The 8,813-nt window shown below is 41.2% G+C and overlaps 1 pseudogene; it reads right to left on the bottom strand.

Moving 5' to 3' along the window:
* Positions 1-3,257: 3,257 nt before the first annotated feature.
* LOC136536121 (uncharacterized) lies at positions 3,258-8,317 on the bottom strand (annotated as a pseudogene).
* Between the last annotated feature and the right edge of the window lie 496 nt (positions 8,318-8,813).

Here is an 8,813-nt window from a genome sequence, read left to right as displayed (position 1 = left end):
TGAACCTCGGTAAAAATCATTGTGTTCATCATTAATTCTGAGGTGATTGGTCTTCATTGTTATTCATCCTTGTGATTTATTGGTTCTTTCATCTACACGATGGTATAACCCTCTTGATCACTCTCTTTACTGTACTGCAAACTAGTTGACAAGCTCTTTAGTGTAGCTAGTTGTGAGAGCTTGCTTGGTTGGTTGGTGTGGCTCTTTAGTTAGCCTTTTGAGAGCACACTAACATAAGGTAGTGTCATAGCTATTGTGTGAATCGACACTATCTAAACTAGAATTGTGGTAGGTGGCTTGCATTTTAAGTAGGCTAGCACAACACTTGCTTCGCCTCATAATTGTCTAACCATTTGGTTAAGTGTTGTTGTAGAAATTTTTATTAGGCTATTCACCCCCCTCTAGCCATTAGGACCTTTCACCTAGGCACTCGGCAAACCTACTATTTCCGGTAGTGCTTGAAATGCAAATGGATACAACAAATGACACAAAGATAAAAAAAATATAACAGTTATACAAAACCGAAGACAATACCTATTCAAGAGTGAGGACTGAAAGCATCTAGGCCCCTAGTTGGGTTTTAGTGATTAATGACAATACGTGATTACTGTGACTAACATGTGTTTTGCAGAGGCAGTTAAGTTAGGTCATGGTAATAGAGATCGATTGGGCAATCATGGTGGTCATGCCCCTACGATGGAAATCATTTCGGTTTTCAAAGGATGGATGACAAGGTTAACGATGGACTAGTTCTAAGTGTCGATTGGAGTTGAGGAGACACTTAGAGTAGTTTAGGACTTTGTTTTACCTTTGGCCGTACTATTAAGGGGGTATGGACAGATAGCTTGACCTAGGTGAGTATAGTGAGATAGGTGTGGTGCACACTTGCTAAATCTAGCGCTAGGTAGCTCCTAAAAGCCCTTAGATCCATTGGAGCAAACTTCATTCACATATGATCAAGAGTTGGAAGTGAATGGAGGGTCAAATGTTGACCGGACGCTGGTTCCAAAGTGACCGAATGCTAGCGCAGAGTCCGGTCAGTTCATTTGAAATACTTTCTAGGCACAAGGGGTTAATTAGGCTAACCGTAGGACTTAATTATTGCAAAGAAATTTAGAATTAGCCCAATTCACCCCCCCCTCTTGGGCATCTTGATCCTTTCAAGGACCTCCTTCTAGACAATATTTTTCGTGTATATACCATTTATTTTTGTCTTTTTTCTTATCCTTGTTATCACTGGGCGGGATGGCAATGATCCTAATGTTCGATCTGGCAGTGGCTCTAGATAGCGCAACATACAGATGACCATGAGAGAACACCGGTTTAGGCAAATACACACCAACATGGGAGAGGGTTTGCCCCTATGCCTTGTTAACCATCATGGCAAAACTATCTAACTAGAAACTACTTCCTCTCGAACTAGAATGGGAACATCTCGTCATCCGAGGGGCATAACGGAATCCATGGTAGGAAGATTTGCTTTCTAGCATGGTCTCCAACCATAATTTCTACATCGACTGTATTTTGTTGGAACCCTCGAACCACCAGCCTTGTTCCATTGCAAAGTCCACCCGTTGGGTCGATGTTCCTTAGCAATATGATCGGGCACCCAATCTTGAGCTTTAACACATGTGGAGGGAGACCGTTAGGGGTCAAAGTGTTGAGGAACTCAGATGGGTAGTAGTTGTGTGGATCATCCATCGTACTGTCAAAGCTATGGTACACCATCTCATCCCCTTGGAAACGGCATATCATCTTCATGTTAACCATATCAACCCAGTCATTCTGCGGAGATAATATTGCTCATGAGATGATGTAGCTCTTGTTTGACATATTGACATTGAGGGCAGGGAATATGCAGTCAATTAACATATCAAGATCACTATCTTCCCCGGTCTATGGTATGCATATATCATCAGGAAGGCGGATTTCACCATCCCCATTAGCCTCCTCAGAGCGTTCCCCGATGCATAGTAAGTATTCTGCAAACCATGGGTCGCTCTTTGCTCTCATGTTGCACACCAGTTTGAGATGTCGCATGGAATTTCAAAGGTATGACATCCACAGTGAGGCACCAACTATTTGAGCCCTTGACCCTCTTCGAACAACTTGGAGAACCTACCTAAAATCTCCACCAAACACCACAGTCTCCCCCCAAATGGCAGGTTAGGACGGTCCATGATATCACAGAGGTTGTTGTCTAGCGCCTCGACACCTTGCCGCTTCATCATCGTCACCTCGTCCCAAATAATAAGGGATGTGGTCTGAAGCAGCTTGATAGTACCACTCTATTTTGTGAAGGTGCAAAAGGCCCCATCATCAAGAGTGAGGGGAATCTTGAAGCGCGAGTGGGCGATTCTGCCACCAGGCATTATTGAGGCAGCAACAGCAGGTGTTGTTGTTGCCACGGTAATCTTGTTCTAACTACGTATATTAGTGAGCAGGGCCCTGTATAGAGAAGTCTTTCCGGTGCCGCTAGGTCCATCCACAAAGAACAAACCCCCATGATCGCTATCAACAGCAGACATAATCTCATTATAGGCAACCTGCTACTCCTCGTTAAGGGTCTTCAATAATGCCATGTCATCAATGCTTGGCTCAACGCTAGCCTCCTCAAAAATCTCTGTGGGAATATCGCCAGACAGATCATATGTGTCGTCAATATTAGGAAGTGGGTACATCTTTATGTCCTTCTACATTGACTCTAAAAACTTTTGAATATCTATAAGGACCATCTGCTCCACTACGAAGCTGGACTGATTATTGCGCCTGTAGTCCTCTAACATTGCCTCCTTGTGCTTTTCCTAGAGTTCTAACACATCACTTGGCTCACAAAATACCAAGATTATTGCAAAGAGCCTTCGTAGTGCATATGGCATCATCCACAGAGTAGCTTTAGCAAGGCCCTCATGTAGTGTGTTGTCCGCTTCAATGAGGCCCCTTCTTTCTACAGCTTCATGAAAAGTCAGTAGGAGTTCACCAGAAACCATCCTTAGATCAGTGAACGAGGTTGCACCAAGCACATAGTTTAGAAGCACTATGAGTTCCACTTATAGTACTTAGGAAAGTCCTGATACAATATACCACGGGCATGTTTATATGTGTTGTTCTTCTTGAAGTAGGCTATAAGCATCGACCTTTCAACACCTGGATGATTAAGCACTCATCGAACACCCTCACGCTAGTGAAATGACACCATGAGCATGTTAGGAAGATGGAGCAGCAAGGGCAACACCAAAGGGGACCTATCACTTATATCAAAACCATATATCCTCCATAAGGCTTTTGGTGGAGTCACATCTAGCATCTCTGTATTGTTTGATCTCATCAATGTTTCCTTCATTGTCCTCCTTGTCAGCCTCTCTCACAGCCACAGACACGCAGTCATGACCCTTGTAAATGTACTTAAACAAATACTTGACGGCCTTGATGCTCCCACATGCCTCAACATTGATGTGGCAAATGAACAGACATAGGAGGTATGGGTTGTAAGGGACGACCCATTTGTTGTCAAGGTCATGCCCATGAACTTTTTTTCTACCATCGTCACGCCGTTTGTAAACTGGGTATGAATCCTTGCCCTATAATGTGGCATCATAGAAAGGTCATGAGTAATGGTTCTTGCATGATTCACAGCCCTTTGTGCATGGGCTATTGCGATTAAGTACTCCACAAGGGGCATGCATCATATGCTTTGTAACCATTTTATACAAGTCCGAATACTTCTTGTTTGGGAGCTCGACTGAGATGAGAAGGTCATACTACTCTGGGCATGTGATTTTGTAGCGTCCCTCCATGATTAGCAAAAAATGTGCGTGCGGTAGACCCCTCTTCTGGAACTCCACAACATACACGTGTGCACGAACCTTTCCAAGGATATCCTTTTTTATCAACATGTGCTTAAGCTCTTCTAGTTTTGCCCTAAAGACCCAATCAATAAGATCTGGATGATCTTGTGGTGTTTGTCTGGGGTACAACTCATGCGTGATCTCATCCCACTTTGGATTACATGTCATAGTCTAGAAGATGTCTAGTTTTCCAAACCTCTGCACCAGTGTCATGGCATCTAAGTACCTACGCCTCATGTCCCTTGGGCCTCCGATAAACGACGAAGGCATCATCGTTCGCTTTCCAATAGCTTCTGATCTACCCTCACCGGCATGCAAGCTATCAACCAATCCTTGGTAGAGGTTGACCCTAATCTCCTTTTGATGATTGTGTATGTAATCCAATCGAGAACTCTCAATTTTGATGTATGTGTCAACTGCAAACTGTTGGAAAAGACGTTGGCCATAAAGTATGGGATTAAAGATTCCTGGCCATATCTGGAACTTGTACCAGTAGTAGTCACGAACAAAAACACATAAATTTCCTAGAGAGTCTATAAAAAACTATGGTATTAGAGGTGTTTCTAGGATAATGGTTTGGTATACATGAAAAGTATAAGAAGATAAACAAACCTATTTCTTCCTCTTCTTCTATACCACTATGAGCCTTACGTAGGGCACAAGCCGTGTTGACATCCCCCATGGTAACACCTTTCTTTGGGATATCCATATGCCATCCAAGCTTACCGCTAGGGAAGAAGAGTGGGTATGAAAGAGCATCATATCATCCATGATATGATCGGATGCCATGCCTACTCCTATCTTTCCCATGTAGGACAACACTATTCTAAAATTGACCAAGGAGTTCACTACCCTCGATCCAAACAACAGCCACCTCCAATGCCATCGGCACGTTGTATGTCCTTTGGTCCAATTGTTGATCAAGGTTAAGTGTGAGACGATAGTCCTCGAGATGTCCAACCTACCCCATACTCCTTAAATATTTTGAGTATGGGTTGTCACAAAGGATGGCCACCAATCTCACTATAACTTCTTTATCTTTTTGGTACTTGTTTTCCCGACACCTTTGGTATCAGTGCTCAAGGCTCGGATCATCATCATAGAAGTAAAGCTCAAGATGTCTGGGCTCCTTACCATCTTTTCTCCCAAATGACTTTATATTGTGATAGATCATGCCATGTGCACGGAATGTATATATGCCATTGTTTATGATGTTAGCAGTAGCACTGTCGAGGCGACAGTAGAGGGAAGTGAAAGAGAAGTGGCCATTGAAAACCTGATATTGTTACGAAAGTGCCTAGCGTCCGTGTTGGAACTCATCCAAAGCCTCATGAGCTGATCTAGTATGACAGGTGCATTCAGTTCGACCTTTTTGCTGCGGTAACAGAACCTAGGAGGTTCTTTTGGAAACCTCTTCGCAGCGCAATGATGGCAATCTGGGATAGGTTTAAGCATGTGTGTTTCCCTAGGCATGTTACTATGCACCTTTTCATACGGGTCAGGTACTTCAGGGTTAGAAGCCGTGTCTTCCTTAGGAATATCACTTTGGACATCGTCATCTGATTCCTCTATTGAAATGACATTTGAGCATAAAAATAAAGGTTAGATAAGGAGTGATGTTTAGAAAGGTATTCGATATTTGGTACAAATACCTTGCCCAGCAAATAGGTATCCCTCATCATCTTCAAATATATCGCCCTCATCATCGTCTGTGATCGTCATAGTGCCATGAGATATTACAACTTGGGTAACAATAAAGGAAAGCAAATATTGTACACATTGTTAAAAGTAGTGCAAATTACCGGTATCATCAAATAATGGTTGTTCAGGTGTAGCTGATGCATTTTGATTGCTTGGTCCAGCGCTTTCTGTCAATCACATAATAGACATGGTTGAGATAGGAATAAAGTTGTTTCATGTCAAGGAACGGTGATAGGGAGGCCTCATTATTTACCGTTGTTGGTCACAGTTGACTGAGGTAAGGGCGTATTTTCGTCCGCGTGGTCTTCACCATCATTGCTAGATACTCCTATGTTCCGACCGATGCGGCGCTCAAACATAGTGTTATGATACATGTCTTTGCCTAGATGGTACATTTTGTCTATGTGTCGTATGACCAGGCAGTATATCACTGCATTCATCTTCATTATCATATGTCTCATCTGTAGCTTGTGGGAAGCGAATAGGTGTTGCATTGGATTATGGGATAGCCCAATCATCAGGGCTTACTGTGGGTCCATGAGGCCCAGATGAGTTTGTAGTGGGCCACACCAAAGAGTGGATTCTGCATTGCGATGGACTCACTGTTTAAGGTGTCTCAGCACCTCCCTGGAGTGGTTTGTAGTCACTTTCATTGCCTCTTTGTGAGATGGAGCTTGATTGTAAAGCCTCTGTCGCTTGTGCCTTTGTTCTCGTTGCTCAGGTGTCATGTTTGCATGGCTCTTCCTACACGACGCACGATGAGCCATGATTTTCTCTTGGATGCATTGTGATTGCATTTGATGATTCATAACTATGCTAGAGCGGTAATTACTTCACCACCTACATAGTTGTGTTTGAGTTAAAATAGTAGCAAAACAACCAAAACACACTAGATATCTGTCAATAATCCCCATGTTTGTATGTAATCAACAATTTAATTACCTTATAACTGATTGGATATAATTTTATCATCAATGTTGTTTGCATGGATTGAATCATTCCTATGCAACCAATCATCTGTTTCATTAGGATCCATATTTTCCTTGTTTGATGCATCCACACCATCTACCAATTGTGACACATCACATATAAGAAACATCAATAGTAATATGTATATTTTTATTCACCAATGTATGTGCTATACTACCATTGCTAGTTTCAATATGTAGGTGTTGCTCCTTTCTTCTTTTATATGATTCTCGACTTTTTTTATTTCTTTCGTCCTTTTTCTCTTGAGACATTGTGAGCCATCGAGCCTTATCTCTTTCTCTCTTGCATTGTCCAGCATCGCTTCCTGCAGTGTTACATCCATATACATTGATTATCACTATAATAATATAAACAATACGTTGAATTTAATATAGTAAAATGATGGTTTATTTTGTTTACCTCCATTAGTAGTGTTAGTCTTGTCACCCAATGGTGCAGGAGAGCCACTATTTTCCATTGAATTAACCCACAATTGATGGAAGTGTACCTTTTGTAGTAGAGATTATCCAGGAATCATACGGTAACCATTCTTTAGTTGAAAAGTACTAAAGATTAACATATATAAAACAGACATTCATTTTAGATTTTTTGTGAAGAAATATCCCGCGCTGAAATATATGTAACTGCATTAAGCAAGATCAGGGGCATGTTCCCGATTCTATCAAGATGAGATATCATTCCTAAATGGAGGGGGGTAAACAAATATAGTTGGCATTGTGAAGTGCAGATACTGGGTGTCATGTCAATTCAGGACCAACACATGTGTTCTATTCTACCTCTGCCATCAATCAAAAACTCCAGAGTCACCGATGCATTCAGTAACTATTTTTTATTAAGTTACTTATTCTCAATTCTCATACCCAAGCAATAATTTGGAGCAAGGGGAAAGGAAATACTTCACTGTAGTTTGAACATAAAGGACTCACTGTGGAATAAAGAGGTGAAGTCAGTCTGATTTGCTCCCCTGGGTTTCCAGATTTCTTTTGCATGAGGGATCAGACAAAAATACATCAAGAAGCAAACATGAAATAATTCTTATCCCTATGAAAATCCCACTGTAAGAGGGCTAAGGTTAACTACAGATTAGAGGCCCGCAAACAAAACCTAGGAAGCAAAGGACAAATTAAACAACAACTATTTCTTCACTGCAGTAGGAAAGTAAAGTTGACAAAAAGTGTATGGATGGTTCAGGTCACCTGGCAGTGTGTTGCTTAATCTGGTGATTAGAGGTAGAAGTATACATATTGGTCCATACTACTGGGATGGCATACCTGAATGCATCCAAAGTTCACCAGTGTTAGATGATTATCTTAAAACTCAACATATCATCATTGTCATCATCACATAAAAGAATTTGATCTGGCCATTGGTAGGTTGAGCCCGTGCGTTGCAACGGGAAAATTTATTGACATGATAATTCAATGCCATCGACCACAGAATAATCAGCACAAGCAAGTGTCACAGATAACACATATGAAACTGATTCTTGAGAAAATAGATTCAGAGATACTTGAGATACATGAGGTATCAATCAGCTTCTTCGTTTCTTCTCGTTCTTAACTTCTTCTTGTTTCTCTGCAAAGAAATGAAACTGATTCTGAGTTTGCTTCTGTAGGTTTTGAGAGCTTGCATGAAGGTTCCAAGGTTCAAAGCATGTGTACTGTGTCAAACAAGAACACATATTCCTACCAAAATAATGTGAAAGTTTTTTCACTCGTTCTTGAAGCAAATTCAGAGTTCTCAGGGAGACTATGACAGGAAAGGATAATCACCTTAACTATTAGGTTGCACCCAGCAGCCATATTTGTGCAAGAAAATTTTCTAAACACTTGACCACAATGACATATATATGAACTTTGGAGCTTGTGGCACGGATAAAAAAACTCTAAAAATTCTTTGTAGCCACTCTTATAAAGTAAAACCAAAAGGAATTCTGAGAGGCATCACATGTATCTTGTAGTTGCAGTAGATGGGAATTCTGAGTTTGCTTGTTTAGGTTTAGAGGTTGCAGAAAGGTTCCAAGGTTCAGTGTAGGGTCAGCTAATTGAAGCAATTGAAAAATAATTACGGCAGAAGCAATTGAAAATCTGAAGGCTGAGTAAAATAATCAGAAATTCATTATCTGAAAGCGGAATGGCCATGCAACTAAATCAGTGGCATGAGCTAAAATACTGTTATCATTGATATCAAGTGAAAATCTGGAAGTTTCTTATCGACTTGAATACGACGAGGCATATCTTTCTAGCTATTTAAACATCTGTTGAATATGAATGG

This window comes from Miscanthus floridulus, chromosome 2 (genome assembly GCF_019320115.1).
Source record: "Miscanthus floridulus cultivar M001 chromosome 2, ASM1932011v1, whole genome shotgun sequence".
Classification (NCBI taxonomy): Eukaryota; Viridiplantae; Streptophyta; class Magnoliopsida; order Poales; family Poaceae; genus Miscanthus; species Miscanthus floridulus.
Note: the sequence above shows the minus strand (reverse complement) of the source record. Positions and strands in the feature narration are given on the sequence as shown.